Raw genomic sequence first — 7,178 nt, forward strand, 5'->3', positions numbered from 1 at the left:
ATTTACTCAGTCTTGGGTATGTCTTTATTAGCAGCATGAGAACAGACTAATACGGGTGAGAGTGGAAAAATCAGGATACATGAAGAGAAATACAGCATTCTCCCTGCCAGAAGAGCCAACAGTCTAGTTACAATAAGCCTATCTCCCTTCCATGGTCCGAGGCCCCACACCATCTTCCCTGCTCTCACTGGCCTCACCTCCTACCATTCTCCCCTTGCTCCCTCTCTCCCACCTCACTGGCCCCTTGGCTCTTCCTTGGTCCCAGCTTGTTCCTACTTCAAGACCTTTGCCATGTGGGCCACTCTGCCTAGATGCCCCCCACCGAGCCCACTGTGCACAGACACTACTTCTTGGATTGGAGGGGTCTGAGCACTAATGTCACCTCTTCTGGAAGGCCCTTTCCTGACCATTCGGTTCAAATTGGCATCCCCTTTCCTCTTCTCTCAGTCCCTTGTTGAATTCCTTCATGGTGTAAAACTTCTTACCATTTATTACTGTTTTATTTATTTGTCTGTTAGCTGAGATTTTATTTATCTCTCTCACAAGAATGCAAAGCCCATTGCAATATTCTAAATGTTTGTAATGTGTGGTTGGTGCCCAACAAAGACTTTTACATAAATGAATGAGTAGCAAGTTACATAGCAAAGGAAGAGGAAAGATTCAAAATTAAAGAAATTAGAGATTAGAGTTCAGAGGTGGAAGAGACAGCCCCCCTGGTGCTGAGATAAGATGGCTGGGATACCTTTTCTGAATGGTAAAAGGCTGACATTTTCCCTAGACTTGTAGGAATGGGTGTTGGCCATATCCCTCATGGTCATATCCCTAGTGGTCTCTTGGCAGAAAGCCACGGGGATAATCATCTAATAAGCCAGTTGATGTTTGGGGGTATCTCAATAAGATGCCAGAAAACAGTGTAGTGTTTTCAGGTCCCCTGAGTCCCACTTTATCAACATGAAGTTGACTCTGAGGAGCCCAGCAAGAGGGGCCCTGAGAGGCCACCCCTTAGGGCCTACATTATCCTTGCTCTCACATGAACAATAACAGTTCACATTTATTGAGCACCTATTTATGTGCTAGGCATTAGTATTATCAGTTAATGCCCACAGCAAACCTTACTCGGGAAACTGAGTCAGTTAAGTGACTTCCTAAGGTCACCTGAGCTAGGAATTGATAACACTGGGTTCAATCCAGGCATCCAACTGCGGAGCCTATTCTCCGAGACCCTGAAAGATGCTGCCTCCCAAAGCTGTTCATACACACCGCCGGATGGTTTTACTCCCAACCACTCTAGCCCAAATGGAGTTTGCTAAATATTTAAAAGCCATTCTTTAGTTTGACAACTATTTTGGGAAACTCTATTAACCTTTTCTTTTGAGAAAGTGGGAGTGCAGTTAATTTATCTATGACAGTGGTGTGGTCTTCACACACACTATGATGTTTTTAACAATCTGATTATTCAACACTTTTCCCAGGACAGGATCTTACCCAGCTTTGGGGGCCACATGGTCGATCTGCTGATTTGCTGAAAGTCTTCAGAGATGTCCTTCCACCACTTGACAAATCCTCCTCCTCCTCCTCCTCCTCTTTCTCGACACGCTGCCTTTGGATTTCTTCCCCACCTTGGCTAGTGTACAATCTCAAATTAAAATGCCAGCTGGAAGACTGGCACACACAGTCACACGCCAAAAGCTCACGTGGAAGTGGCAAGTGCTGCTATTACTGAGAGATCGCTGGTAGCATGCAAGGGTGGCAAGGCACAAATCTTCCGTCTTTCTCTTCCTAAGTGATGCAGAGGCACAAAAGCACAACTTGACTGAAAACTCAGAAGTGGTGTTGTGGCTCTTGTTTGATGTTGACATCCAGTTGTTGGGACTGTCCATACAGTGTGTGGGTGAGTGTGTGTCTAGGAAGGGGACAGATCCTTTTGGCTAACTGTACAGAACATGGCAATATCAACATCTGGGTCTGTTAGGAAAGAGTTTGGAGAGATAAGAGCCCCCTGTTTTTTCTTCTCCACATGGGTGACAGCTCCCACAGGAACCAGGTATGCCCAGAGCTGCTTTTCATCTCAAAAGTCTTTGTTCTGATAAAATCTACATAAAAGTTTTAAAGGATCCCAGTGTGGTATTCCACACAGTGTTACAGAATACTATATTTCCCCTCAAAATGTGTGCTTCCTTAGGTCTGTTGCAATTCAAAACCAGATTGTTTTTCCTTCATCAGCCAACAGAAAAATATAAAATCATTGTTGGCCAACTTCTAGAAAACCACTAAAAGACATTTTTAATTTTAGGTGAAGTATCAAATAGTACCCTTTTTGCCTCCTGTTTGCTTTTTGTGACAAAGCCATTCCAACAAGTTATTTCGAAGACATTTCTAAAAGCCTGTGACCAGAAACAGGCAGAGCTGAATCTTCTTACTGAACAAGAACGTTCATATGCACCTTGAGGTATGTTATCAGGGGTCACCTTGAGGTGGAAATCAGATGCTGGCATGACCAGTAATAAAAGATGTCAGATCCTGAATACAGTTACTTCATTGGGTGATTGTTACATTTTCTTTGGAAAACAGTTTTGCATAATCTACGAACTTTGGACATACCCATGTCTTATGCCCCAACCATTTTCATTCCCATGGAATTAGAATTTCCCAAGGTACATTCTAGGCATTATAGTTCTATCAAATGCTTCAGATATGCAGACGTGTAAAAATGTTCACAGCAGCACTATTTGTAAAGGTGAAAACATAGAAACTGCCATCACTTCTCTCAACAGTAGAATAAATTGAGATCTAGTCACACAATATAATTCTACACAGCAATGACAGTGAAAAACTACTGCTACACACCCCATCGTGGACGAATGTCACACACACAGTGTTGAAGAAGGAAGCCATACACAAAGGCATACGTATTGTTTGCGTCCCTTTATATAACAAAGGTCAAAGTCATGACCAGTGACAGATACACTAGTGTTCACTTTGCCATCGATAATTGGGCTATATATTTGTGTTCGGCCTATTTTTTCACATGTGAGTTATACTTCACAATAAAAAATGACTTTTTAAAGAGAAAATGAATAGGGAGGAACTAAAGTCCATGCATATGTCCATATTCTCAATTTGGGAAAAAATGTGGCTTTGTCTTCATCCTCTTTTCCTGAGTGTATAAGGCCAGAAGCCAAAGGCAAGAGCAGGACATTCCAGGAGCCTTTGTGATTGCTCTAAGTCACATCTGCTCTCGAGCTCCCATTCCACTGTGAAAAATACCTAGTCTTGAACTTTGGAGTTCCAAATTCCACATGATCGACTTCCTCAAGGCTTTTCACTTGACGAACAAATTGCATGCCAAGAAATCGTCAAAATTCTATCAAGCTTAATTATGCAATTTCTGTCTATAAATGACATACCTCCTGTACCCCATGACACCCACCTATGCACTAATAAGATGTGACAGCTGCATCACCAACAAAGCCTCCCCCGCCTGCCATTCTCTTCGGAGGTGAGCACCTCCTGCTCGGGAGGAACTGACAGCCCCTTTCAGAAATGTGAAGGCAGTGAAGTCCCAAACCAGAAACAGTGTGACCACCTAGGCTCACCCAAGGACCGTCCTGTGCTTCTGGGCAACCAATGGATGTAGGGGGTTGGAGGCAGTGGGGATTCGTCACATTTTCACCTTTCACACCAAAACGCATTCCTGTTGGAAGTTGTAGTGTTCTTTCCATGAAGTCATGTGTTTTTTGTTTTTTTTTTTCAGACGGAGTTTCACTCTTGTTGCCCAGGCTAGAGTCCAATGGCGCAGTCTCGGCTCACTGCAGCCTCCACCTTCCGGGTTCAAGCGATTCTCCTGCCCCAGCCTCCCGAGTAGCTGGGATTACAGGCATGTGCCACCATACCCTGCTAATTTTGTATTTTTAGTAGAGATGGGGTTTCTCCATGTTGGTCAGGCTGGTCTTGAACTCCTGACCTCAGGTGATCTGCCTGCCTTGGCCTCCTAAAGTGGTCTTTTTTTAATAAGGTGAAAAAAAAATTTTTTGCCAAGGTCATGTGCCATGCTTTTCTATCCACTGGCCAGGAAATCAAAAGGCACTCCCTCCATGAGCTTCCTGCAGTGAGGACTCATCTGTAACCTCATAATGTTACCACCTCTAAGGCAAAGGGGAAAATGTCTGTTCTCCAGGTTCTCCTTGTCTTTTTTACCCTTTTTGAATCAGTAAACAAATGGTTGAAAGCTAAGTTTCCGAATCTTAACAGAAATAAAAGTTCTTCCAATACTGGCTATAAACATGTTCTTTTCCAATATATTGGGGCTGGTGAAAGAAAATAACCAGTGGACTAGAAATAAAAAAAAAAAAAAATCCCCTTCCCAACTCCCCTGAACCACACACCGGATCCCTTGCTCCACTCTCACCTGCTTTGAGTTCAGAGGGAAGATGCCAGGAAAAAGGAGCTTAGAGATTAACCAGCATATGCAGCCTCAGATAAAGTAACAGGACTGGGATGTTTTTTATTTATTTTTTATTACTATTATCCAAACTCTTCTGTATACAAAGGTACAAATTCCAGTAAAGGCTGCAACATTATTCCATTGGTGCTGATTCTACTAAAAGCACTTGGATGATAGTTATTCTGGCATTATTTTTGCATGCAACAAGGCAATGCAATTGAATATAAGTATCGGGGGAAGTGTTTGTAGATGATTTTCTAGAGCTGGTTCAAAGGAAGGGGTGTGTTATTTGTTTTCCCTAATATATTGTTAATGAGAAAGAAAAGGGAACGTGTTAGCAATAAAGGGAAATTCAAGGGCTGAAAATTTATCTAAATCAGTGGCTGCCAAAGTGTGGCTCTTGATTGGTATCCTTAGCATCACTTGGGACCTTACAGAAATGCAAATTCTCCACCCCACTCCAGACCTCAGAATTTCTAAATGTTCCCAGTGCTTGGACTAATGTCCAATTCCATTTTCACTTTCTTTTACTCATGTAAAAATAGCTACTAGCACCTTTGGATTTTTTTTGTAGTCATCATTTTGGGGTACTTGTGTGAATGGGTCTTGTCCTCTTCATTCTAAATTATACGGTTTCACATTAATACAAAATCACCCAGTCCTGCCTTAGGCTGCTCAGTGTGAACTAGGTCAGTTCAGCAACTCAGTGATCTGGTTTTCCCATAGCTGGTAGGAGAAAAAGGAAAATTACTAATGCAATTTCCCCTCAAGAAGCGGCTTGTTTCTCATCTTTAATTAATTGTTCCTTTCTTCCGGAAACTCTATTATGAGTTAAACCATGAGTCCCTGAGCCTCTGTGAGACAAAAGAAGCTATTTTTTCTATCCCTGGACTTCTGTGATCTCCTGGGGGAAGGGGAGGGTAGGTTTGGCAGAAGGAAGCGTGAGAGGGGCTGGGTAGACAAGAGGATGGTGGGTAGCAGTGAAGTCCAGAGCAGATCGGGGGAGGGTGACCATGGGGAGCACCCTTGGGGGAAACAGAGCTGGGTGCCCCCATAAGAGGAGGCCTGTCTGACTCTGTTCAAGACATATTTTGTCACATGAAATCATTTTGGGCAGAAACCGATGAAGAGAAACATGCAAGTGACGTCACCAAGGACAGAAAGCTCCCTGAGCTTTACCAGAGCCATAGTCACCCACACAGGGGCCTCTGGTGACTGTTATGAGGGGACCCCAAGGGACAGCCAGGGTCTTGTCAGAACACGCTCTACTTCAGCAGCTCCCCCAACCCCATCTACCCTCCACATATTTCCCAAGGGATCATGACTCCCTAAGAGTCCTGACACTTAAATAGTGCTTTTCCATTTACAAAGTCCACTCACGATGTCCTTGCTTCATTTATGGCACATAACAAGCTTGTTGTGAGTGTGGTGGGAGGAATGTTTGCCCCTCTCCTGAGAGAAGAGAATGGAGGCTCAGAGAAACTTAAAGTCTCAGTCAAGATCACCTGGCTGGGAGAGTGGGGTGTCGTACCAAACCCCTATTGACATTAGTAGGATGGCACCAGATTCAAGAGGCTGAAGAGACCCAGAGCCAGCAGAAGAGACATAGGGTTTTATTAGTGGGAACTTACACACAGGGCAGTCCCGGGGCTGCAGGCTAGACAGGAGGACTGCCACTGCTTGTGAAAAGCATGCAGTTTGTATAGCATTTTCACTTAGCACCCTCCCTAACAACCCACACCTGGCAACCTTCATTTAACTAAAAACAAAGGGCCTCCATCCTCTGTATGGCCTGAGTTCCACAGGATAGGTAGGGGCTCAGATGTTCCTCACAGATAAAAATAAAATAAGTACAGGGGCCACGCCCAGATTCCTTAGCTCAGAACTGGGAACACACAGTCAGGTGCTTCTGCCATGCAGGGTCATTCTCAGGGTGTGCTTAAGTGAATTTACTGGTGTCAGGTGCATCTGCCATGGACACGTGGTGGGGGGAGAGCGGTGTCCCAGGACCATGCCCCAGTCTCCTCTCTCAGGTGAGAATGCTCTCCTGTGCACAGCCTGCCTCCCTGGGAAGCAGCACTTAAAAGGACCCAGAGTGACTCAGAGACTGCAGAGGCTTAATGCCTGCAAAACAGGAGCAGGTGTGCTAGATTTCTTTACTCTGAGGTACCCTCGACCGCTTCCAGCATCTATTAACACCATGGGCTACAAGGTACCCACGCTTGCCAGCCACCCTGGCTGGGTGCATGTGGCTGTGTGTGTGTGTGCATGAGCCAGGAGCGCCACCATGCACGCACCCTTATTTCTGGCCTGCTGGCCTCAGGAAAATCCTTTTTCCCAGCCTTGGGCTATATTGAGCAGCCTGCATGGCAACTTCATCTTCTTTACCTTCCCAGGCTGTCCACAGTTCTGGATTCTGGTAAACCCTTCACTATGTTATTTGGTAATCTCACAGGTAGGTGGTGTTTCACTCAGTAACTAGTTATTGGAGAAACTGTTTCACACGATTCTAGCATTCCATAATTCCACAGCCTCTTTATATGCAGAGAGAGAGAGATTGTCATATGACTTAGGTACCTGTGGAAAATTCTGTGTACTGTTCCCCTTTCACAAAGAACATTAGCTTGTTAAAGGCTCTGAGAATTCCTACAGTCAAGAAACCTATTGAACTTTATTTGCCCAGCTTCCCCCAAATGCATTTGATTACAAACTGCTTTTTCATGGGAGACCTATA

The sequence above is a fragment of the Pan troglodytes genome, chromosome 5 (genome assembly GCF_028858775.2).
Source record: "Pan troglodytes isolate AG18354 chromosome 5, NHGRI_mPanTro3-v2.0_pri, whole genome shotgun sequence".
Taxonomy (NCBI): Eukaryota; Metazoa; Chordata; class Mammalia; order Primates; family Hominidae; genus Pan; species Pan troglodytes.